The sequence below is a fragment of the Cuculus canorus genome, chromosome 1 (assembly GCF_017976375.1).
Source record: "Cuculus canorus isolate bCucCan1 chromosome 1, bCucCan1.pri, whole genome shotgun sequence".
NCBI classification, from domain to species: Eukaryota; Metazoa; Chordata; class Aves; order Cuculiformes; family Cuculidae; genus Cuculus; species Cuculus canorus.
Genome location: NC_071401.1, coordinates 24728416 through 24755936, shown reverse-complemented (window position 1 = coordinate 24755936; position 27521 = coordinate 24728416).

Below are 27521 nucleotides of genomic sequence, written 5' to 3'. Positions count from 1 at the left end.
CTAAAATACAGTTTTCTGACTAGATCAGTATCACATCCCTGTGGCGATTAATTGTGTGCAGAATGTATCCCTTGAAGGAGAAATATAATCCTTTTATATCCACCGGAAAATACACTCTCAGGGACAAGATTTGGAGTCTGGCCAAGGTGCACATGGTGCAGGGGGAATTGTTTGTTAGGAATGATAAGACACTCTTTTTAGAGCTTGGACTCTAAAAAATGTAGGGCAGAGTTTAGAATGCCTGGATTTCTTAATGCAAATTTTTTGTTTATTTAAGCATTCATCTTAAGGGAATAATTACCTGGAACTTAAATACTTTTTTCCTAAGCTATAAAAATATAATTAAAATCTTCTGTTTTATTTGTTTTTACTTTGAAATACATACATATTTGCTTAACCTTGACTTTAACCTGCAGCTTTAAAAAGTTTATTTTTCTGCCAGCAACATACTGACTTTTAAAATGTCCATAGGGTAATAGAAAATGTATAGTGGCGATAAGCAGTAATTTCACAGTTAACTGATCATGATGTTATAAGATGCAGTGCACTCTCCTAAGTTTTCCATAGTCTTTATTTTTCCTCTTTTTTTTTTTTTTTTTCAGCAGTCTAATTAGCATTGCCTGGTAGTTTTATAGAAACTAATGAACCGAAGGAAAAGAAGATGTGGTAGTGAAAGTACCTGGCCCAGATTTCCAGTGGTGGTCAGATACTCAGTATACTCGGGAGGATAAGAGAATGTGCCCTTCTGAGCTGAATCTAACGCGTCTCCAACACCTTACATGTCACGTCTTGAGAAGCAGGGTGATCATCTTCACTATTCTCAGGGAAATTTAAGGTAAAATGTTTTATTTCCCTACTGTAATCGCCAAGGACTATGCATGCTGACAGGTAGGACAGCTCAGCTGATGAGAGGTTAACTTGTTACATTGCTATAACATTACCCTTTGCATTCATCTGTATTTAACTCAAATCTCAGAAAGAGCTGAACTGAATCTTCACGTGTCTGGATTCCTTGCCAGGAAAAAAAGGGTACTTTCATTTCTGAAGGCAAATTGGTCAGCATTTACTGAAAGTCTGAATATGCTAGTTTATTTTTTGAACCTCAAACTAACAAGATGGCATGTTTGAAAGTAAGGCCTTGGGAGGGGTGACTCAGGAAATGCCAGGTGAATATTGACGGTAATCGACTGAAGTAAGTATGAGTTTCTCAAATCATTTTATTATACTTTAGATCACACCTTGATTCAAAAGGCTGGAGAAATATTACATGACTTTTATTATAATGAGGGAAAGTTTGGCCAAAAAGGCATAGAGCTGGTAAAAACCTATTGATCTTCCTTTCTAGTCCATGTATAGCTGAACTTTTTACAAACTGTCCATCAGTTCCTAAACTTTTAAAATTAGCTTTTCACAGCCCTCCATATGGCAATATTCTTGGTTCAATAATAAAATACAATCCAAATCTCTACCTGATTACTTTTATAGCATGAGGATTTCCTTGACAGAGATGATTCTTGCTACATTGATTTAAATCAACAGTGTCTCTTCCTCAAAGTGGGTTTTGGTTAGTTTCATTGTTTTAAAATTTCAAAAGTATACCAATCCTTTCAATATCTGCTTTAGGAAAACAAACCATTTATAAAGATCCAACTGTGAAAAGCACCTTGCATTTTACACAAAAACAGCCGGATAATAACTACACTCTCCTGTTAATATCTTCTCTGTGCTTAGAATACCACAAATTAAATGGAACTAATTGATTATAGTAAAGTGGATGAATTTTCAAGCTCAGGAAGAAGTCAGAGATACTAGCAACGTCTCAAATGAACCTTCCCTGATCTGTGGTGGTCTTGGGATGGAAAGCCCCTTCTCTGACTCAGACAACACCTGGTCCTGAATTTTCCCTGATGTGCTCAGTGAGATGGCTACCAAAATACTCACACCATCTACATGTTAAACAATACAAAATAAGTTTTCAGTCTCCAAAGGGCTTTTAAAAACAATTTTATTATTTAGTAAATTATTGCAAACCATTTAATTTCATTCCCATTCAGTAAGAAGCCGTGAAACAGCTGGACTGTTCTGCAATTAACTCTGTATTACACTGTCATGTTGCATTAATCAGGAATGTAAAAGTTTTTGGAGACTTATTCTGTTCTCACTGAATATATTTCTGCTTAGAGCAGTGCATGTAAGAGCAGAATCTGCCTGGAACTTGCAGGATAAGGTGCGTTGTCCAGTTCTGACAATCAGGTAATGCAGACGTTATTTCTGTTGTGTGACTCATGAAGAAGTTTTTAACTCAAATATTATTGAGACTGACCAAAGATTTGAAATGCGATTAATTTGTCCTAAGAAGTTACATAGAAGACCTGACCTGTCTGCCCTAAGTTCCTTTTCCAATTAATGGAAAAAAGCAGGCAACTACCCAGAAATGTTAATTTTCCCTTAGATAAATAAAGCAGATAAAATGGCTGGCTTTTTGGGGTGTTATGACAATCATGATAACCGAATGTACATGCCTCATGACATTTTAGATGCTGTAGGATCACTAAGATGTCCATGTGAATATGATTGATATGGCAAAGCATATTTTCATATCAGCCTTTTAATTTTTAGTTCAAATAAAATTTTTATTTTTATTTATTTTAAAAAGTATACTCTAATATTTCAGTGAGTTTTGAAGAGGTTCTGAAATGAGGTAAGAAGCAAGACTAATAAGCAGGTTCTGGAGGCCTGTTCAAAGTTAACAAGCTAATATAGTGGATATGAAGAATCAGCTTAATGAAATTTCATAGAATCATAGAATCAATCATAGAATGGTTTCAGTCAGAAGGGATCTTAAAGATCACATAGATCCACCCACCCTGCTGTGGGCAGGGACACCTTCCACTAGATCAGGTTGTTCAAAGCCTCATCCAAGGTGGCCTTCAACACCTCCAGGGATAGGGCATCCATGACTTCTCTAGGCAAGATATTCCAGTGTCTCACTGCCTTCACAGTAAAAAATATCTTCCTAATATCTAACATAAATGTACCTTCTTTCAATTTAAAACTGTTACCCCTCATCCTATCACTGCACGCCCTGATAAAGAGCCCCTGCCCAGCTTTCCTGTAGACCCCTTTAAGGACTGGAAGGCTGCTATAAGGTCTTCCCAGAGCCTTCTCTTTTCTAGGCTAAACAAGCCCAACTCTCTCAGCCCGTCCTCATCTGAGAGGTGCTCCAAACCTCTGATCATATTTGTGGCTCTCCTCTGGGCTCGCTCCAACAGATCATGTCCTTCCTGTGCTGAAGACTCCAGAACTGAACGCAGTACTCCGGATGAGGTCTCACAGGAGAATTATAGATGAGGAGAACCACCTCCCTTGACCTGATGGTAGCACTTCTTTTGATGTAGCCCAGGATATGGCTGGTTTTCTGGGCTGCAAGTGCACATTGCTGGCTCATTTTGAGATTCTAATTCACCAGCACACAGAAGTCCTTCTCTTCAAGGCTGCTTTCAATTCATTTTCTTCCCAGCCTGCAACTGCTCTTGGGATTGCCCTGACCTAGGTACAGGATCTTGCACTTGGCCCTGTTGAACTTTATGAGGTTTGCACGGACCCATCTCTCAAGCCTGTCAAGGTCTTTCTGGATGGCATCCCATCCCGCCAATGTGTCGACCATGCCATTCAGCTTGATGCCATCAGCAATCTTGTTGAGAGTGCACTCAATCCTACTGTCCATGTCCGTGACAAAGATATTAAACTACATTGGTTCCAGTACTGATCCCTGAGGAACTCTACTTATCACCAGTCTCCATTCGGACATTGGCCTACGTAAGCATGCAGACATCATTAACACAGAGTCACTCGTCATTGTCTATTGGCCCCAGGTCACTGTTTTCTGTGTTAGTACAGAAAAGATTGCTAAATCTGTCTTACTGGAATTTGTAACAGGGAGATGGTGACTGTGTCAGGATGAAGAAAGCGTCAGCATCCTTGTTTCTGGTGAACCAGTGAGAGGGAAAATTACATGTAATAAGATTTCTTCTGAGGTTATGAACTTCTTTAAAACAACAAAAAAAATAATGTTGGATGTTGATATGTTGTCTTTAAGAGACTAAGAGTAATAAGAATTGCTTTTCAGTTATCTTTCTAAAGATATTTTCCTTTTCCTACTATTACAATTGTTAGTCATGGCACTTACTCTGGTCACAGCTTCACAATATTATTACTGGGCTTCATGTGGAATAGAGAAGTTCGATTTCCTGGGAAATTAATCCTGACTACTACATGGCAATCTAGTTAAACAAATGCTGTTACTTGCGGGCAAATAAAACTAGAGTGGGGCTCAATGACTGGTGGCCTGTGCCTTTATCTCCTGTTTAATGCAAAAACTCATGAAAATAAAAATAAAATTTTACATTTGTGCTACACAGGTATTAATGCAAACACAAGGTAGAGAATATCTCTGTTTAGCAAACAGAAACAGACAGTTGGGACCAAATATAGACGAGAACTTGACTACAGAAACGTTGATAGTGCTGGAACAGTCAAGTGTGCTCCAGATGCCTATTTGCTGCCTGGGGAAAGTTTTGTACCTTAGGATGGGAAAACAGAATAGTCTCTCACCGTGTATTCTGACATGGAGTAATAGTTACGTATCAAGGATCACTTCAGTGAATGTGCGACATTTAGGAAATGCTCAGTAAGCTAAGTTTTTCCCGGGAGCTTTATATTTATTGCACGTGCCCAGAATACATATGATGCATGAGCTACAAACCTAACTCCTCCAAAAAGCATTGGATCTAATGTGTTGTGCACCATCCCAAAGTGCACACCAACATTTTCACCTGTGACACAGGTCCAGCAGTCTGCACAGAGCATGTGCATTGTCACTGCTGGAGGGCTGTACTGTTCCTGGAGACCAGGAGCAGCACACTGCTGGACATCTGGAACAAACATCAGTTTCTGGAACAACTCAGGGATGAGACTTCTGGGTTGCAAAAGAGGCTGTGTCTGAGAAAATATTCAAATATATTTTAGCCCTTCTCCTAGAGTTTGTTAGGGATTATTGGGCTGCTAAGGGTTCATTTTAGAAATTCAAGATTCAGAAAGGAGAGGCATAAGAAAACTCTTGATTCCTCATCTAGCAATCAAGTCGTTCATGCAGGTAGGAAGTGTATGGGACAGGTACAAACTATTTCAAGAGGGTGTAAGTAGTATGTTTTGGGGTTTTTTCTCTGCCAAAATAAGCCTGCAGTTCCCAGACAGATAACAGTCTTTTTTCCACTTAACTGTATTTATTCTCTCTATTTCTACTTACAGAAATCTTGATAGATTTTTCCCCAGTCAATGTTGTAACTGCAATAAGAGGGAAATAGTATTCCTGCACTCAGTCGAAGTAACAAGCGGCTTCTTAAGGCGATGACAATGAGAGACAGAGATTTAAACTCCTTGGGGTGGCAAGGGAGCAGAAACAGGCTCCTATCCCATACCAATCAAGTATTTAGGATGTGCTGGAAACAATCAGTGGCCACAAGACTTAGGTGGCAACTGAACACCCTTTAAAGGAAGAGAGCAGTGTTAGCTATGCAATCAGTAGTGAGCATCCCCCAGAGACAGTCCCAAAGGCAGTTATGGTGTCTTCATTATGAAACCCCCAGTGTAAGGACCAGAGAGCTGAAGTGCAAGGGGTTGGGCCAAGGCAGTTGAGAGGCTGTCTTCTGCTTCTGAGCCCACTTCCACCCTCCCTCCCAGTGTGATCTTATGATTATAAGTCTCAGGGGGAACATTTTGCTTTCTACTGCACCCTGTCTGGCCTCTCTGATCATTAGCCTGCCAAACCACACCCTCTTCTATTCCTGAAATCATGCCCTTTCCTAGCAGTTTGTTAAAAGTGGCTCCCTACTGATTTTTTTTTTACACCTCTTCTTAGACTTCCACCTCTGAGTCTTTGATACTAGGCTGGTGTCCAGCTGCTTGAAAAATAGCCATTGGAGCATGTAACTAATAAGTGTTCAGACAGGTTCATCTGTTCATAGGCATCTATTGGTAATGAATGATGCACCTGATGTTTCAGATGGGAATCATTCTGCAGAGTACTGCCTGCAGAGCAGGCTATTAGAAATCAAATTAAAAATATGCCTACAATTGGGTGAAGGTTTAAGGTTCTAAAGTAAGATTATGTCTGATCAAAAGCCTGTTTTAGATGCTTTGGCTCTTCTATGGTTATACCCCACAATGAAGGACTTACCAGTCTTATGGGGAGCACCTACCATAGATTACGTGGTGATAAAATAAATGCTTATGACTGCGTGTAAGATGCTTCTAGCACATAACAGCTGGTTTATTTGCTGTATATGGACATTAAGGTACTTTAAAACACTTAAGTTCATTTGCTTTAAAATGCATGGAGCTGGAGACAAAAAATTATTAGCGTTACTCAATGAAAAAGCCTTTCAGATCTTTTATATCTTAGGGTTCAACAAAGCATCTAAAAGAAATCAACAAATCTGACTAATTTATAATTGTCTTCTCTTTAGGATAGATAGTATACTCTGCTCTGCTCCATAGCTGATTTGTTTTCTTTCAAATGAATGCATTTATCTTGCAGTTAAAGTTTCCTCAGTATTCCTTAGACTCCCTTTAAACTGAGTGCAGAGACACAGATGCCCTGAAGGGTGAGTCATTTCTTCCTAAAATAATTTTCCAAGATTTGTGAAATCTCTGTGGAGGTGTCACACTATCTTCATGACTATGGAAAAATCTGGATAATTAACACACGCTACACATCTGGCTTGTAGGTGACCAAAGTTAGGTGAAACTAAACTTGCCCTATGCCATATTCCCTTTTAGCTTCTGTAATCCTTTCCTTTTTGATTTCACTTCTAAAGTTTTTCCTGGGTCTATTTTGCCTTCATCTTATAGGTCATTAGTTTCCTGTATTCCATAGGCTTTAAATCTATTTTAAATCAATAAGAACTGAGGGCACTCAACACCTTGCAAAGTTAGCTTGAAGTCAATGAAATTGGCTGTATGAGTCAATCTGAGCACAAGCAAGAGTGCTTGTCAGAGAAGGCTCCTTACTCATTTGCCCAGCTCAAAAAAGCTAGCAACTGCAGATCAGTATTTTTTCAGGACTGACTCTATGATTCAAAATGGTAATATTTATATGTCTCATTTGTCTCATGAAAATACCTTTTTGTGCAAGAAAATTGTCTTTCACTGTTCCTTGAGTGTGGAACAAAAATATGCTAATAAAAAAAAGAAAAATTATTAAAAAATCAAAGGTTGCAAAGACCGAGTGTATTATCTAACACCCACTATAGTTCTTGTGTTAATCAACCTTTTTTTTTCTGCTTATGCAGCAGGAGGGAAGAAAAAGATAAAGGTCTGAACAATTTCCTGTGTTTAATCTGTTTGTATCTATAGAAAAGTTCTTTATACTGTTAGAAAGCTAACATAGTTGCTATGATGTTAGATTGTTAGGTCTGTGCATCTTAAAATGGCCTTTATGTTGTTGGTTGTGGTTAGCACAGTCAACTAGTTTCTCTGCCACGGTCAGTTCAGTACAGACAGAAATTACGTAGATCTTTTCTTTATCTCTACTCACAGTATAGCATCCAGTCCCTAAAGTTGAATGCGTCTTTGCATCTGGCAAAGTATCACAGCAGGCTGTTTCTTGTTGCAGCTGGTAGAGATTGTTTTTGCTATATCATGTACATATGGCACATGCTTTACTGCTGTGTGTGGCGTAAGGGGATACCTGTTTATCTCAGCCTGGCCATTAAACACCCTGACAGAATATTGACAGCAGTATCCTTTGGATGCCCTGGAGTGGCTGGCTAGCAAGGAGGTGCTATGATCTTATACGTTAGTTTCACTGAGAATACACTGTCATTTTTCATGTTCACCCTAAACGCTATGTCAGTCCTCAAGTCCTGGATAATATCAGATGCTGAGCAAAGAACAGCTGTCTTGAATGTTATCAGGAAACACTGAGTAGTATTCAGCACTTGAAGAGCCAATTAAAACCTTCCCATTACTGTTTAAGTGCCAGTTATTCCACAGTCACTGAAACAGCTCTGGCTTGTTCCCTAATGTCTCTTTAATAGAGACATATACAGCAAGAAGAAAATGAAAAAACTTCTTTACCTTCTTCACAGCCAGAAAGAGAAGGGCCATACTGCCAGACAGTCAAGTAATCCATCCATTTGTGAGTAACATGCTTCTTTGTAATAAAGTTCAGAATTGGCATGGGTACAAGAGAAACTTCAGGCAATGCTGAGAGGAATAGACTCTTGGCCAAAAAAAATATGATAAGAAAAGCTTATCTTCAGCATTGGCTCATAATTAAACACCAAACTAACATTCATTTTTTGCAATTTAAAACCCTTGAGAGCATCAGGCCAGGTAATCTCAGATAATGTTTTCCCATGGCCTCAATTCTTGAAGAGCAGGGAAAAGCATGGGAAGATCCCATCAGTAGAGGTTCATAAAACGTTTCCCAGATGGCATAAAAAGGCCTTTCACATTCTATAATAAATAGTTGTAATATAAAAGCTTCATAGATGCACAGCTATGCTGAAAAATCCGTTAAACCTGCCACTTTTCAATACAAGGAGTTTTATCAAAAGGAAAAATAAATCTCCTTTTCAGTAGTCATTCACGGTACATCATATAGATCACACTGAAATTTGTCCTCACTTGTCAAAACAATCAAGGCAGATAGTGAAAAGCTTAATCAAAAGTTGGGGAAACTCTACAAATGTGCAGAGTCACAGGAAAAAAGAGAGTCTCTGCCATAACAGCTGCCATGGGGGAACAGTGATTGATGTTTTGTGTAATGGAACACAAACTTCATACTAAGCAATAAATACTCAGTCATCATCCCACTAATTACTCAAACTTCATTATAAAGAATATCAGGGCCACAATTAAATATTGTATATTACCTCTCATTCTAATTACACAGCCTTTTTATTTGCATTGTAGAAGTAATGCATTATTTAATTATTTTCATTTAATGTATTTCAAAACATTACTTAAAACTCATCCAACACCCTAAGGATTTTAACAAATCATTAAAACCACTATTCACGTAAATGGTAGCAGTGCTGTAGCCACATAAAGCTGGCATCTATTTCAACTTCATTTATAGAAATCAAATTTGGAAGCCCTCTGACTTAAAAGGTCTTGACTTTGTGCTGCCAGAGCTTTAATGGGGTTTCATAGATGTAAGGCAGCCTTAATTATATTCTTGAAGTGTAAAAATACATCAGGAGTAAATCCTGGCCTCTTCTATCAAGAGTTTTCAAAAAAAAAGGAGTTTCCTTGGAGAGCTCCACCAGACACCTTGCAGATGCTAATTCTGGTCTCTAAGACTTCCTCTGGAGAAGACAGAGTGCATGGCTCTGAAAGGCCTCATTGCTACAGATATCAGGCTAAGAATATTTTACTGTCTACTAAATGCAAAAGGTGCTGATAAGACAGAGAAGTGAGAGGTACATGCAGCTGATTTTATCGCTGCTCATTTCTCTAAGATGCTTGGAAACACAGTGGTGTTTGTGGTGCCTGAGAACACACCAGGGGATTCCCATATTGCCTATTCTACCAAAATGTTTGGGTTCATAAACAAGATCAGAGAATGAGATAAGTTCTATGGATTGAGGTGTACAAGTTTCTAAGGGTAGAAGACAAAATATATGATGCCCATCAGCTTCTTTTTTTGTTTCTGATGGAGCTGGAAATTCAGGGAAAGCTGCTAATGTGAATGTGTCTTGTCTGAGTGAAAAAGGACTTTAACTTTGGAGAGTTTTCAGCAAATTTCACTGGAGTTGTAACTTGACAGCCAACATTTTTTTCAGCTATCTAGAACACGTTAGTCTTCAGTAATGCAAGAAGACTATCTATCTTGACATTTAGTGATGGCAAAGATAGTCTAAAAGAAGTAGACTGTGTATTTAATCAAACAAAGGTTATTTAATGGTATCATCTTTTTTAGACTACTTGCTTTCATTAGCTGTGACCATATGGAGCTCACAGATGGCAAATAAAACAGTGACGTGACGCCCTGTTCAAATAAGAAGGGAGTAAGAGCAGTAAATAAATTGCTGGCAAAATCAAGATGAATGATGCATGTGATATATATGATATATGATATGTCAGGGAGGACTTCAAATGTCATGTAACATTTGAGTCTGGAATAGTTTTCAGTCTGATCATCAGGAGTTAGATTGACATGGAAGAACAACCTCAGAAATTAATCTGAGGGAAGGGAGAATAACGATTTAGAATCTTGAAAATGTGAGAATGAAGGCTTCTTTCCACCCATCAGCTCTATTCCCACTTTGGCACATCCATGCTGGTTTTCCTCTTCTCTTCCTTGCCTGAGGGTACTGTCAGGGTTGCTTTGTCTTTCTCTGACCCTTTGTCTTTCAACTCCAGCAAGGAAAAGTTTTGCTCTGTATTCAGTGTTACATTGAGCTGGACAAGGGGACCTCTTGTAAATAGCATGATCAGTTGTTTTTGTCCGAACCCATAGCGAAGGATTGGCTGTATGCTATCTGTTGCACCAGTACTCTATGATCAGAGGGAGGACTATGAAGCCAAAGTACAATTCTTGCTAATTAAACTTGGATGGGTATTTACACTTGTCTCCAAAGTTTTAACAAACCCTCCGTATTAAAGTATTAGTTGGTGCACATGAAGTTGCTGAATATGGTTGTGGCAAACAAACATACTGTGTTAGGATGCTCTGGTGATGGGCTGAAATGCCACAGGCAGAGAACAGTTTCAGCACATAACTTTCACCAGCTCAAAGGCATCGTATTTCGGCTGTTTGCCATCTCCACATTGAGACTACTGATCTTAATTTCATCTAATGAAAAGTCAAGTAGGGGAGTTTAAGGCACTATTATTTATAGTTACAAGTGGTTTAAATTCACCCATCTAACTTGGACAGGACCAGAGAACAAGCAATTCCGCGGTGCACGTGCCAGTTCCGCTGGGGAGGTGGCAGCAAACAGTGCTGCAACTGCAAGAATTCAGCTCCTGCACCTAAAATGTGTATCTGAATATCCAAACCAGCTGACAATCAGAAGGCTCACTAAGCTAGACCCTGAGCTGAATAAGCAATATAAACATCCCTTAAGTTTAGCAAACACCTAACTGCATAATGGTAATGCTTTATACAGCAGAAGAGTTTACTCACAGGCCTTATACAAAGAACATGGAATATTTAGGAACCGGTGCTGTCTCAGACCCCTGCAGAGATATCAGGTATTTTGGGAAGCCAACAGACATGAAGTTATTCTTGCTCAGAGAAGGTCAGTTCTATCTATTTTCCTCTTTTAACTCAAACATTTCCAGCTCCGCCTGTCATGAATCAAAGTAGGTCTAGATGTGAGAGCTTCTTGTTTGTTCCTTTAATTTTCACTGATGCTTGGATAGGTTAATTTTATTTTGTGTTCAGAATTCTAAAATTTTGGAAAAAAAGTTTCAAGAATACTGTTCACCTTAATTTGCCAGTTGCATGACAGTAATCGTTGGTCATCGTTTGGATGATTTTTTCTAAGTCTGGGATAAGAATTGAGGATTGAAAATCTTCATTGCAGATAGGTAAGGACACTGAGGCCTAACACTTTAAAGTACACAACCAGAAAGACAGAGAAAAGACTAGGGAACAATTCTGCATCTGAAGAAATAAATAAAAAAAATTACTAAGTGTTTTTTTGCTGACTTGTCTGTATCAATCCACTCTTTTACCTAGATGGCAGTCTTTTTGAAACAGGGATTTTATTCTTCTTATTCCTTTGTGCAGCACTGTGCACTCTAAAAGTACAGTGCTGATATGCTCTGAGGTACTCTAGTAATAAAATATATAAAAGCAGGAATGATGCTTTCAATTTAAAAATTCATTCTGATAGAATTGCTGGGATGAAAAAAAATAGTAAGGCTAATTATGAATATTGTAGGAATGCAGATTTGCAATATATAACTAAAAGTTACTAGTAATTTCCACTATTTTGTCAGACAAGTGAAAGATACATTTTCTAATAAAAGGTTAAAAGCAAACAGGATTTAGCCAAGGGGATCAAAACTGTGAAATGCCAAGAATGTTTCTTCTCACTGTGGATTACTAATTCTTTTAAATCTTGCATTATGCAAGACTTCTTTGGCATTCTTTGAGATATTCAGTGTTCAAATGAATTCTCCATTGAAAAACATGATCATGCACAATGGTGGGATACATGAACATTGTGCCATTTGATACTCACTCAAAAACTAGATATGGCCTGAATTAATAAAGATTAAGTAGAGAAAGAACATATGCAAAGAAATGTGGCATTTAGCAATTATGTCCAAATCCAGGATAGGATTTAGGTAGACTGTAGATCCAAAGTCCAAAACTGCAACCTGAAATCCTCCCACTCATTAACTGCTTTACACCAAAGGTCTCTAAATGACAGTAATTCTTCACTTCAGATATGAAAACTGCCTAAGGTGTCCTTCCTTCACGTATGTACAAATCTGTCTGGTCCTAGCAGCTAGATACTTCACTCCTTGTAAGCCTCTTGGGATCTAGAAGCTTGTCAGAGGCACATAGTGTTGGTGTAGTCTCTGTGAAACCAAAGAGCAATTGGTGCTTTCTTGTCTGATAATGTCTCTTTCAATGCAGTTCTGTTCAGATAAATTTTTGTATTATCCCTCCCGAAGCTCTTCAAATATTCCTTAAAATTAACCATCTTTCAAGCATTCTTACAGGAGTTAACAAGACTTTTGGGGAAATTTGGTGTGACAGTACTCTAGTGGTACTTCATTTCACAAGAATGTTTGGGAAAAAAAAAACCCACTTTTGTAATCCTTCAGAGTTCTGCTCTTACACTAGCCCACATCAACGACATAGAAGTTGGGATTGACCCAACCCTCAGCAAGTCTGCAGATGACACCAAGCTGAGCGGTGACGTTAACACCACTTAGGGATGGGGTGCCATCCAGGTTGATCTTGACAAGCTGAGAAGTGGACTTGTGAAAACAGCATAAGGTTCAACAAGGCAAAGTGCAAGGTCCTGCGCCTGGATTGGGGCAGCCTGAGGTATTGATACAGACTAGGGGATGAAGAGATTGAGAGCAGCCCTGCAGAGAATTCTGGTGGGTGAGAAGCTGGGCATGAGCTGGCAAAGTGTGCTTGCAGCCCAGAAAGCCAGCTGTATCCTGAGCTGCATCAAAAGAAGTGAGGCCAGCAGGTCAAAGGAGGTAATTCTGCCCCTCTACTTTGCTCTGATGAAATCACACCTGGAATACTGCATCCAGCTCTGGAGCCCTCAGCACAGGAAAGACATGGACTTGTTGAAGGGGGTCCACAAGAGGGCTACAAAAATGATTGAAGGCCTGGAACACCTTGTCTAAAAGAGAGGCTGAAGGAGCAGGGGTTGTTCAGCTTGGGGAAGTGAAGACTCTGAGGAGAGTTTATTGCAGCCTTTCAATACTTAAAGGCGGTTTGTAAGAAAGGTGGGGAAAAACTTTTAGCAGTGTCTGTAGCGAAAGGAGAAGGGGTGATCATTTTAAACTAAAAGAGAAGAAGTTTAGACTAGGTATTAGGAAGAAATTTTTTACAAGGGTAGTGGAACATTGAAACAGGTTGCCCAGAGAGGTGGTAGATGTCCTATCTCTGGAGACATCCAAGGTCAGGTTGAATGGGGCTCTGAGCAACCTTACCAAGTTGAAGATGTCCCTGCTTACCCCAGGGGGGTTAGACTAGATGACCTTCATGTTCCCTTCCAACTCAAACCATTCTATGATTCTATGATTTATTAAATGAAATCTCAAACAGAAATAAGTGCCAACCTGCTGGTTATTCCATGGATGCTTATATGTACACCTGTAATTCACAGCTAAGTGCACCTGGTTCCTATTCAGAAATTCTTAGAAATAAGTTCTGACCTCTGTCTCTTGGTAAATTCTCTACCTCTGAAATCTTTCAGGCCATGTTTTGCCTCAGGCTCCTCTTTCTGCTATTTGAAAAAGTAATTTACCTTGGGGAAAGAAAAAAGAGTTATCTGGGATGACTTTCATATATGAAAGAGCGTCCTCTCCACAGCCTTAATCAACAACCATTGAAGCTGATGGAGGATGCTCCCATTGATCTGAATGGGAATTGGTTTGAAACCTTTAATGAGTTATATATCTCAATCAGAACAAAAAGCTGTTCATGAAGTCCCTTGATTGAGCAGATATTATTGCATTCAAATGGATAACCCTTGGCTGGTTTACTCCAATACTGCTTCCTTTTTTCCTCAATTAAACACGAAACAATGAAATAGAAATCAATTCTGATCAAGATAGTTCACTGATGTCTGAGTTTTAATGAGACTCTTTTTGTGTCAAAAGGCCATTGCATCTTTTCTAACAAGGCATAAAAGTCAGCTTCCAACAGTTTGCAGGAAAGACTCTTCATCCTCAGTCTAGTTTTAGAAACATTTATGTCTCCTACCTTTTTTCAGTCTTATCTGACTGCTGCTAATGTAATGATTGTAAGTTTGGTTAATAAAGATACTAAGGTGAAATAAACTTCTTAAAAATATTTGAAGTCATCAAGTGTGATGATTAGTTAGAAATCAATTAAATTAAAAGCGTTAATTGAGTAGAAACATTGAGAAAATAGCAATATCACTCATGATCTGAAGTGAGTCCATCACTATAAACAAGACAGTGGTTGTAAGAGTTCATCTGATGCTTCTTGAACAAAAATGTGTGATTTCAGCTTCTGAATTCTTACTAGCCTGTAACATAATCTTTTGTACACGGATTTAACAACATGCCTGGGGAAAAAAATAGTAATAGCTTGTTCTGGAAAGGTATCCATATTTTATGTTAACTTTGGAAAGATTTCTGCAGGAGCGCTGCAAGATAGCTTCTCTTCCAGGGCTAACATGAGAGAGGAGGAGATGCACACTATTGATGGCTACATCTTTTCCTCAGCAGGCAGAGGACATGACTCTCAGAGTTCCTGAATGTTAGATCTATCCTTTGCTGAAGTGAGTGGTCTAACATTAGGCTGTTGTACAGCATAGTGGGCGTCAGTGGCAGTACCCAGTTTTTCATGGACGGTATATTTGTTTTCATGTGCTTTTTAATGAGTGAGATGCCAGCACTCAGGATTCTTCGTGAAGGGTTGACCTACTAAAAGAGTCTGAAAACTAGGGAAGCTAAGAAAAGTCACGTGGGGAAGCGTCCTCAGGCTCGAGGCAGGGCTTGCAGGTAGATAGAGTGGTCTGCTGCAGTGAGGAAAGGCCGTGCTTCTTGGGAGGACTTCACCTGAAAACCACCAGAAATCAGAAATCTTACCTCAGAGACTGCTCTGTTTGCCCTTCTCGGGAGCCCCTAGTATCTGCAGACTGAGCCCTTCAATGAATAACTGCACTGAGGAAGCCCATGAATCCTTACTAAATTTTACTGTCTCATTTTCCTTTGGGCTTCCATTGTCACACTCATCAGGATTAAGTGTTTTAGTGTAAAGCTTTAGATATGCTTTTTCCACATGTACTAGCAGTTGCACTAGACAAACCCAACCAGTATGTTATTTTACTATTAACTCTATATAACAGTGTTTCTCCAGCTTTTTAGTCAGTATTCCATATGCTTTAATTCAGACATTTTAGTGATTTCTCTGGTTGCATGTATGTACGCATTGTATATCTGCAATCCTTTGTGGGTTAATTCGTATATAGATCTCTCTGGATGTAATAATAAATTGAACACCTGCAATCCTATTGATCAAATGTTTTTCATCTGATCCAGGTTATATCTCAACAGTTTTACAAAGGCTCTGCCCTGGATAAATATCAGCTGGTGTTGTGATGTGTTGCACACACAGTTGCACTTGCACTGAATCTGCCAATGAGGCTGAGTATGGGAGACGTTGTGCCTATACAAAAGCCACGCTACTTGCTTTCAGAGTTGGGGAGATGATGGTGAAACCCCATCTGTATACACCTCTGTGTAAACACAGTGGGTTGTTGCTGAGTTTGAAATGACAAATGGATTTAATATTGTGGGCACATCCTTGTAGGGATGCATTTCACCATAGAGCTGGTTTGGGCAGAAGGAATGAAGGTGATAGGGAACAGGTAGTTATTCCCCTCAACTGGAGGCCCCATGGCCTCTTTGTCTTGGAGAACCCCCGTAAGACAAGTATATGCTTCTTGCTTAACGCCAGATCCCGGCTTTGCCCAGGGTCATTGCTTAGAGGTGGAAGGCATTATAGAATATGAGTTAATAGGGAGGAAAAAAGGCAAATTAATAATGAAGTAGACTGAATTTTAACAGCACTTCTGCTCTGTTCTTCTCTCAGAGGATTAAAAAGATGGTACTGAGATGGTTTGTTAAACAAATCTGTTCATCTCCTGACCTTCACTGCTGCTGAACAATTTTCTTCTGCTGTAACCATCTCTCTCATTTGCAGAGAGATAAATAAAAAATGTGTGCAGCAAGTTATAAAACAGGATGCTTTGTTTGAAGGAGACATGTGCACTTTGTGACACTCACAGCTGACCTTGAAGCATATGATACAGGACAAATGTAGCTGCAGGGAAGCTTACAGCTAGTCCTGCCTTAGTACTGTCAGCACGAGTCGTGTTGGAATGCCTTCCAAAGCGCTGTTTGGCTTGAAATAGCTTTGCATTTTAGACTTGCTTTGAATTTTCCCTTTTTCATTTTAGACTTTGGTTGATTTTCCAAAATGTAGCACTACATTAAAAGGATTTTCCGCTTCCTCCTTCCGCTTTCCTGCTTTCTTTCCCCTCCCCACCAGCTATTCTCTTCAACTCTTCCATTCTCAGTTCTGGGTTGTTGCAGTACCAGTATATATTCTTTAAAAAAAAGCTAGCAGCTGGCTCAGCCAGGCTCTGATCTTTTCCATTATTTGAATGTTTAAAATCACTATCAGTAGTAACAGAATGGTAGGGGAGGAGGTTATCGTATGGTCCTTTTGTACAGCCTAAGATAATAAATCCAAAACCTGTAGATAGCAGCTCCCATACAGGATTACACAAATAATAGAAAGGCCTGGGAATTCTAGATGAATAGTCAATCTGGTCAAGAAGTATCTGTGAAGGAAAAATATCTGACGAAACCCCAGCCTTTGCTACATTTCTTTTCTATAGAAATAACCGTTTTTTTCTGAACTAACGTTAAACCCCATTCACTATAAACATTGCAAGAGAACACACAGACTTTCAGAAGACTTAAATCAGAATGCTTTAAATATAAATTTTGCAAACATTTCTACATCACAATAACCAGGAATAAACATTGTATTGGACATGAAAATGGATATATCCATGTCTGCATCTCCACTAAAACAACCTGGTAGTCTGTGTGTCCCTATTCCACACCACAGGAGGCAGAAATATGCTTAAGTCCCCGTCTTGGGTTGACTATGTCCTGTCCTCAAAGCTCCTTCTGTTACAATGAATGTGTGTGCATTCTAGACAATGATAATCCATTAACACTAATAAAACCACCTACATATATTTTTGTTGAATTCACAATAGTGAATCTTCATAACTTGCACCTTTTCCATAAACTGTTTCTCTCCCCATTCGCAACGTTCTTATTACTTGTTAGTGCATCAAACTGTTGTGTTGTTGAAAAAAATGTTAGTTCAGTTTTCGAGTTTAAAATAGCCAATCTGAGATGCTGCCTTCACATAAATCACAGCACTGAATTAGTAGAAACTCACTCTGCCAGTTCAAATTCCTATAAAAAAATTGAAGAGGCAACTTCATCCTATCATACATTCTGCTGGATCAGTTATCCGTCTTCATGCAGCTGACATAGAGCCAACTAAACACGTAAAGCATATTTGATGTCTCTTTCATAAACTTGCAAGGATGTATGTCACTTGTCCCTGCTGTGGGGACAGTGTGAAGAGGGTGCCAGTGTGGGACAATATTAATATTACCTAAATTTGGGCAGTTTTGTTGCTACCTAAAGGCTAAATTAAAGCAGTTTCAAAAGGAATCAGATGTACCAGAATAAATCACTGAAATCTGACATCTAGGGTACATTCAAAACACAAGTGAATTGATTCATTCTAGTATGAGCACATATATTTATTTACTGAATGTACAGGTAATTTTTATGTTACTCTGTACATGCTGCCCATTATTAGTGACTTCCATGACACAAAGTGTTCTATTGTGTTACTGACTGGTGTGCTCTTCTAGAGTTTTAGCTGAAATTTCTTTTGTACTTAAATAGTGACCTGGTTTATTAAGGTTGTACAGTGAATTTAGTTTATATTAGGCAATTAATATTGTTGCTAGGGAGCACCAATAAGAGTTTTGAAGTATAATTTGCTTAAGTGTCTTGAAGTGGGTTTGCAGCAGGCTTGGAACACTTCGAATTACATTCATCATATTTCAGGTATGGCAGTTTTAATGGACTTGCACTTTACCAGCTTTTTGAATAAAGTCCAAGAATGTCTTGGATTATTGTCATTTTTATGCACTGAAAAATACTTAAAACTTAAAAATAGAGGAAGAGATGACAATGATGGTGACATATCATTGTTTCTTGTTTCCTCACTATTGTCTGACTGTCCTTTCAGGAGTAAAAATTCATTCCCTTCTCAGTCTTTTGCCTCCTTCTGCCTTTCCCAAACTGGCTTTACTTCCACATTCAAAGTCCTTCTCTTTTCGTTTGGGAAAAAAAAAAATATCCCTGCAGGAAGACTTCCTCTCTTCCTGTTCTATACTTTTGTTCACTTATTTATACACAGAATTCCTTATATGGAAATTAGTAAATTTGTATATGCAAGCGGGAGAGAAAAGTTTAACAATGAGCTAATCTTTGATCAACATAAGAAGTTAAAATTCTTAATTTTATTGTTTTGACATCATGCATTATGGAAAGAGTGAATGTAGAGATGCACCTTTGATAGAAACAGCTTCAGCATAAATGAAGTCACATCAGCTTGCAGTGGCTTGAGTGCAAACCTTGTAGTCTCAGAGTGATATTCCAATTTTTTTAATTAAAAATAAATGCTTTATAACTTTGAGGCTTGGTTTAAAACCCTCTAAAGTCTGGAAAAATACCTTTTGCTTCCATGGACTTGAGACTATTTTAGATCTTGGCTTTTCTTACAAAATGCCAGCAGGAATGTCAGTGTAAGTCTGCCACTGATTTGCCAGTGACCTTGATTTCCATAAGAGAGTGTCAAATAAAAGGAATTGAAATTAAGAATTGGAACAAAAATACACTTTCTCCATACAGGTTAAATGCTGCAGTTTTATTTGAATTTTCTTCAAGACAGCTGCTAGACTAATATGCATTTTTTTAAATAATGGAACTTAAGATGAAACAAAAACATTAGGGACCCTCAGATTCAAAATGCAGTAATATTCACTAATATTAAATCTCACATAAAAACCTATTATTAATTTTTAATAAAGATTTTTTTATTGTTAGAGTTGCACATTAAAAATATTATATGAGAAGTCCATAGTAGTTAACCTATTTCAGAATTTAATGTTGAAATAAATCTTTGATACATTTTCTGAGGTTTCTGATTTTTTTTGGATAAAAGCCTCAATTTTTCTGAGTAGCAAAAAAGAGAGTAGCTAATTACCAAAGGTAAAGTTAAAAGTTACTGGGAAAAGCTATCTATTTAAGCTTTGTGCCTTGTGTCTAATAATTTATGCTAGCAAAACTTGAAGCTTTTCCACGAGAAATGAAGAATAATCTGAAGTTCTATAAAGAACAAACACTCCCTTACTCTAGACAAGTCTTTTATCTCAGACCTGTCTGTGAGAGTAGTCATGGGGATTTTAGGATCAGGTAACTTCTTTCCTATAAGTCTTTTAGTGTAGGCTAAAAAAAAAAAAAAACAAAAGCAAATTAAACTCTGAAATCCCAAACCCATTGCAAAAAGCAGTCCTCAATTCTCCTTTTTTAAAGATTTTTAAAGGATCTCAAAGTCATTAAACACATTATTTCCCACAGTGACTGTGCTTTTTACATTGCTCTGTTCAAACCATGGTATGGTAAACTCATATGTCTCTAACAAGGTATAGTACTTGTCTGATAGGAGGCTGATGAGACTTTTACTCCATTAAGGAATTCTGACGGCAAGATACAAAGTTCTACCAGTGTAATGCAATCGGAATATTTCACTTAGCTTGAGCTATTACAGATTTTTCACTGACATTCAGAAGCTTAGCAGTTTTATTTTGAGAGCTATTTACAGTCCCCAAAGTGTAAAAGGGATTATTTTATTGTGCACTTTGATATAATTTCCTTGTTATGTACTCTTTGAAAATACTTTTCTGTTATGACATACTGAAGAAGAATAAGAATGTAACTATCATTTTTTATTGCATTTTTCTGATTATTTTTGTATAACCATTTTGTGCTGACAAAAATACCAGATTAATAATAATAAGATTATGATGTTTCACAGTGAAATAATGCTCTGTGGATAAAAAGACCCTGTGTTGTCTCTGTTACAAACAATTCAGCTCCTCTGACCTTTGTTGTGAATGAAATATTCTGTAGAGCTTTATCAGACGGCATCACATTTTTGCCTTAAATATCGCCCAGTCTCTGCTTTCAGTAACTTTTGCCAGTTGGTGAAGGTTGAGCCCTCTGCAGCAGGAGTTCTGTCCCTCCTGTGTCAGCTGGGCACCCAGCAAGCTGAACATGATGTCCACACTTTGCTGAAAGCACTAGGAGCAGAACAAAAGGCTTCCTTCCCTATTGAATGTGCCATTACAGCTGTCAGTACACAGCTTGTTTCTAACCCAGGAGTTAGAGGAGCAGAATGAGACTCCCATGACCCAAGAGGAGGAGCTTAGAGACTTGCTTGCCCAGCTAGACACCCACAAATCTATGGGGCCGGATGGGATCCACCCAAGAGTATTGAAGGAGCTGGCGGATGCCCTTTCCAAACCCCTTTCCATCATCTTCCAGAGGTCCTGGCTGACTGGGGAAGTTCCACTGGACTGGAGGGTGGCTGATGTTGTGCCCATCTACAAGAACGGTTGCAGGAAGTATCTGGGGAACTACAGGCGTGTCAGTCTCACCTCAGTGCCGGGGAAAGTCATGGATCAGGTAATCTTGAGTGCTATCATGAAGCACATGCAAGAGAACCGGGTGATCAGGCCGAGTCAACACAGGTTCATGAAAGGCAGATCTTGCCAAACTAACCTGATCACCTTCTATGACAAAGTGACTCGACTGCTGGATGAGGGGATGGCGGTGGATATAGTCTTCTTCGACTTCAGTAAAGCCTTTGACACAGTTTCTCACAGCATTCTTCTTCAGAAACTGTCAACCTCTGGCCTGGACAGGTGCACACTCTCTTGGGTGGAAAACTGGTTGGATGGCCGGGCCCAGAGAGTGGTGTTAAATGGAGTTAACTCCAGCTGGAGGCCAGTTACATATGAGGTTCCTCAGGGCTCCATACTGGATCCAGCCCTGTTCAATGTCTTTATCAATGATCTGGATGAAGGCATTGAGTGCACCCTCAGCAAGTTTGCAGATGACACCAAGCTGGTTGGAAGTGTCGATCTGCTGGAGGGTAGGGAGGCTCTGCAAAGGGATCTGAACAGGCTGGACTGCTGGGCTGAAGCCAATGGCATGAGTTTCAACAAGGCCAAATGCCGGGTTCTGCACTTGGGGCACAACAACCCCATGCAGTGCTACAGACTCGGAGAACAGTGGCTGGAGACCTGCACGGACAAGGACCTGGGGGTAATGGTTGACAGCCGACTGAACATGAGCCAGCAGTGTGCCCAAGTGGCCAAGAAGGCCAATGGTATCTTGGCTTGTATCAGAAACGGTGTGACCAGCAGGTCCAGGGAGGTTACTTTCCCTCTGTACTCGGCACTGGTGAGACCGCACCTTGAGTACTGTGTTCAGTTCTGGGCCCCTCACTCCAAGAAGAATGTTGAGGCTCTGGATCGTGTCCAGAGAAGAGCAACAAAACTGGTGAGGGGACTGGAGAACAAGTCTTACAAGGAGTGGCTGAGAGAGCTGGGGTTGTTTAGCCTGGAGAAGAAGAGGCTGAGGGGAGACCTTATTGCTCTCTACAACTACCTGAAAGGAGGTTGTGGAGAGTAGGGAGCTGGCCTTTTCTCCCAAGTGACAGGGGACAGGACAAGCGCGAATGACCTGAAGCTCTGCCAGGGGAGGTTCAGGCTCGATATCAGAAAAAAATTCTTTACAGAAAGAGTCATCGGGCACTGGAACAGGCTGCCCAGGGAGGTGGTTGAGTCACCTTCCCTGGAGGTGTTTAAGGAACGGGTGGATGAGGTGCTTAGGGACATGGTTTAAGGGAGTGTTAGGAATGGTTGGACTCGATGATCCAGTGGGTCCTTTCCAACCTGGTGATTCTATGATTCTATGATTTTATGCCAGAAAGTGACTTTTTCAACCTCTCTTGCAGTCATTATCAGTATTATTTAATGACAAAGTTGTTTAAGGAATAGTGACCTAGCCGATATGGCTACCATCTGTAGATTTATACATATCTGTTTGAAAAAGAAATTCACAATTACTAAAATTTATTAGAGTCATTGGTCATGACTAGCACCTGTCAGTCTAGAAACGTCTGAGTAGAGCTGCCTTTTCCCTGTGTTTTTTACTTTGCAGTAGTGCCATCAGAGTCTGGACACCAGTGTGGCCAGACAGCAGCTGTGAGTCCGGGTAGCAGCTCTGGTCGTTACCAAGTCTGGCTGTCCAAAGCAGAGGTAAAAGTGAAAATCAGGGTCACAGAAGATCATATCTCTTTTGGCATTCCATCTCTCCCAGCAGACTCCATCGCCTGTGTTCTACAAAGATCCTGGCACGGATGGAGCAGTCATAGAAATAGCACCATGACAGAAGGTCCCAGAAATGCTCAGCTAACTTACATGTTCAAGTGGCTGATAAGCGTTGTGAGGCTCCGGATTGTGGTTGCTCTCAGAGCAGAAAGGCAAGAGGGGCTGCACTCTGTGTAGAGGATGTCCTCATTAAGAAGGAAGAAAAAACTCACCAGCAACAAAACATGCTAAGGCAGAATATTGTAGCAGGTACCAGGAAGATGAACGAGTGGGCTTGTAGTCCCTGCAGTGTGGACGCAAGAAGCCCATGCCTGTGCCATGCCTGCACAGAAGGAAGTTCAAACAGGTTAAGCATGATAAACTCCATTTGTTATTTACCAGCTGGGGTCTTCTAGCAACATATCTGCAGATGACACCTCACACAGGCTTTGGAGCATGAGCTAGCTTTTCATCCTCCAGTGATGTGTGCATGCACTTTAATGTGCTACTAGGCCTGTGAAGAATGTCAAAGTGTTCCAGTGAGCCTCAGCAATGTAGGTACTATTGAGAGTAGTGCTGCTGATTTACCGTGGGAACGCAAACAGCTCTCATTCAGACATCTGAAAAACACAGATGTGGAAAATATAGCAGTGGTGAATGGTTGAAATGATTTTATGTACCTTGAGCACTACCTCACAGGTAAGAGTGTATCCAGTTCCCGTTTCACGTAGGCTGTACTGTTCTACATAAACTTTGGTTTATGTGACTATCATAGACTTGTCTGCTAAGTCTAATCTTTCCGTAGAACAGCTTAATTCACCTGAAAGATGGGTGATATTCTATTTTGAATAGTCCTGTGAACAATAGGCACAACAAGCTGCACACCTTGTCTGTAGACCCCTTTCTCATTTTGGGAATGTTTTATGTCTACAGCCAGCAATGGCAACTGCCATATTGTGTCCTGGGCTGAGTGTAGATGATACTGGGTAGGTTATCTTCATGACAGTTCTGGAAAAGGATACCCCTGCTCTTCCAAAGTGGTTATCCAAGATTCTCACTTTGTCTGTTACCACTGTGTCTTGTCATCCATCTCCTGACTACGTAATTCAATGTCATCCTTCCATCCTGCATCTTCCTGTGACTGCAACCTCCACTGCCAGAAAGAATCACACTGTTGAAGTAGAAATAAAATCTACTCTTATAAGCTTATGACAGTGGCGCTATGCACAGCAATGCTTTTTGTCCATAGCAGTTAATGATAGGTTTCCAGCCTGATACATTCCGATCACAGTGAGGTTCTACCCTAGAGATACTGCAGGTGGATGCATCAAAACAGCATCCCTGCGAAGAAATAGTGATCCAGCTGGATTGTTTCCCATTTTTCAGAGTAGTGAAAAGCTTCAAATTGTGAGTGTATTCAGGGATAATGGTCAAGTTGAAGGCTGAAAACTGTTGTCATCTGTGAAATGCTGAGCCGCAAGAAGGAAAAGCTAAAGTTTTCATTCTGGTACCCTTCTCCTTTACCTCCTCGCTTTGCACTCTTAGTTCCCACTGCAATTCATGGTTATAAAAAATATCCATAGAAATACCAAAGTCATGCACTGCTGATAGGATGTTGAGGCTCTGGAAGATGTTGAGGCTCTGGAGTGTGTCCAGAGAAGAGCAACGAAGCTGGTGAAGGGGCTGGAGAACAAGTCGTACGAGGAGCGGCTGAGAGAGCTGGGGTTGTTTAGCCTGGAGAAGAGGAGGCTGAGGGTAGACCTTATTACTTTCTACAACTACCTGAAAGGAGGTTGTGGAGAGGAGGGAGCTGGCCTCTTCTCCCTAGTGACAGGGGACAGGACAAGAGGGAATGGCCTGAAGCTCTGCCAGGGGAGGTTCAGGTTGGATATCAGAAAAAAATTCTTCACAGTAAGAGTCATTGGGCACTGGAACAGGCTGCCCAGGGAGGTGGTCGAGTCGCCTTCCCTGGAGGTGTTTAGGGAACGGGTGGATGAAGTGCTGAGGGACATGGTTTAGGGAGTGTTAGGAATAGTTGGACTCGATGATCCAGTGGGTCCTTTCCAACCTTGTGATTCTGTGATTCTGTGATAGGAGGCAACATAATTCACATAGTCAGTGGGGAAGATAATATGTGAGCTGAAGGGTGTATGTGATAGGGCTGTTATAAAGGTGCTCTTAGGGCTCCATTGTGAACCAAACTGTGTGTGCTGACACTCAGCCTGTGCAAACCCAACTGGTAAAATCTCAGTACTTGCCAACAATATCCATGGTAATACTGGTATAGCACCTTTGTGGGAGCTGGGTTAGACTTGTGCTTTGTGCAAGTGTAAACTGAAGATTTTAAAAATAGTAGCAGAATTTTACAGAACATGAATAAGTAACGGACTAGAACAGTGAACAGGAATACTGTCAGTATAAATGGTAGGAGAACAAATTAAGACATTTAGTTTTGCTCCAAATTAAACCATGGCTCTGTTTATGTGCATAAAATTCTATGTGTGCAAAAGCTGGTGTTGGAAGATTGGACACTGATACTTAAATCTATACACATATCCTATTTTAAGATTCAATCCAGCGCAATAGAACCACTGCACAGGATTTCATGGAGTCCATTAGCCTGTCAGCAGGGGGTCAGAGAGTCATCTGTGTAAATTGCCACAGGTCAGTAGCAGTGGCAGTCAGACCTCAAGAATGTAACTCAGATTTAAATGCTATCTGTGATAATAGTGTCCATGTGGAGGAGAAGTCCAGGCTAAGAGATTTTTTGTCTGTGCTTGAACAACACAGCAGTTCTTTAAGCCTTATTTTTATTGAAATACGAGTCAAAATGAAGGAAATAAATAATTAAAAGCACAAAATATGACTCACTAAGATTAGAAGGCAGTAGAACCTTACTTTTGCTAAAAACAAAACTGAAAAAGGTTGCTAAATCTAAGAACAACTCAGAGCAACATTAGGCAATGACTGAGAAGGTGCTATATAGCATCCTCTTAGCCCTGCTTTTTTGTGCAAGTCTGCCCTATGCTTCAGGCTGAAGGCAGCAGAAGCAGCTTTGCTTCACCCTTCCTACACGGTGTGGGACTGTCAAATGAAAGTCCTTGAAAGTAATCATTATTATGACATAACAAAAGTTGTTTTTTTAAATAGTTAAATAATAGTTTTTTAAAAAATAGTTTTTAACAACTTATTCGAGTTGATATTTATGTTGTTTTCATTTAAATTTTACCTCCTCTATGGAAAATATAGAATATTATTGAACTAAAAAAAATGCTTTGTAGTGCAAGTTTTACATCAAACAATATTTTTGGTTTTGACTGAACTCTTTCCCTACTTGCTGGAAATCAGAAATCAGTTGATGTAAATGTCTAGGATGAAAAAGCACAGCTTGTACCCATTCTAAAATCCTGATTATCTAACACCTACATTTGATAAATACACTCTTTCTTTAATGGCAGGCTTGATTTTTTTTTTTAAAAAAAATGTGTTTAGTTTGAATTCAGGCAATGGAGACTGCCTTCCTTTCTTAGAATAGAAGTGAGGTTTTTTTGCTTGGAAGATATTTTGCAAAAACTAGATTTTGTTAAAAATGCAAAAGCTTTCTATATTTTTCATACAGCTAAGGAATGAGAACATTAGATCTGAGATCCATTCTAACATTATCTTTTTATGTTTGAAATTTGTTTAAAGCCTTAAGATTATGAATTTTCCAAAATGTTTCCTCTAATATCCTGCTTTCAATACACGTATAAAGTATATTTGGACCAATTTTTGATACTGACTTGAATTAGTCAGTGAGTAGAATAAATTTATATTTAACATGAGAAAGAGGATAAGAGTTTATTCCCCACTGGAGATTTCTCCACATATATCCCAGTTCACAGTTTGTTTTTTCAAGGTTTCTACTGTAACTATAATAAAGTCTCAATTTCACAACTCATATTAAGTAAATATTTTGACCACACATACAAAGTTTTAAGTGCTTGTTTAACAGCTGCTAACAGCAATGGGAACCTAAAGGTATAAGTAAATACTTTGCTGTATAACATAGTTGCAGAACAAAGACTTAAATCAGAGTAACAGGCATAAATTTTGCTTATGCTTTTCTCAGTAGCTTCATCTGATTTCTGTTGTTTTATCTCCCTTTAAGTGTACATACATATATGTTGATAATAAAACAATTACAACCAATATGGAGAGTGATGACATAACTCACAAATTCCCATGACCCTGACAGGACATTCCTAGTTTAGATCACTTTAAATCACCTGGCCTATGGCAAAGTTTCTTTATTCCCATTTAAGTCCTTCTGAGCCAGGTGTAGGACTCTCTAGGTGCCTTTTATCGCATTCAACTCTGTAAAACACAGTTCTGCAGGTCAATTTTTCTTGAAGACTTTTTCACAGTCATGTTTATCATGGATCCAGAAGAAAGCCAATCCCTCACACATCCTATGTCCCCTACAGCTGCCCAACCAGCCCCTCTGGGAAATGACTCACTGAGTACCAGAAGTGGCTACTCATAGCCTCTACTGCCTTAAAAAGTCCTTCATCCCTAGTGTCTCCAATTCAGGTCAACAGTGACAAAAGCAGCCTGGGCAAATTTGTAAACTTCAGAGTTCCTCTGAGTTTAACCTTTTTTCTGTACCTCCTTGCTGTGTGTGCAAGGGTTTGGCTCATATATATGTCTGTACTGGACCACTACAGCTATGATGGAAATCTGCAGACTTTC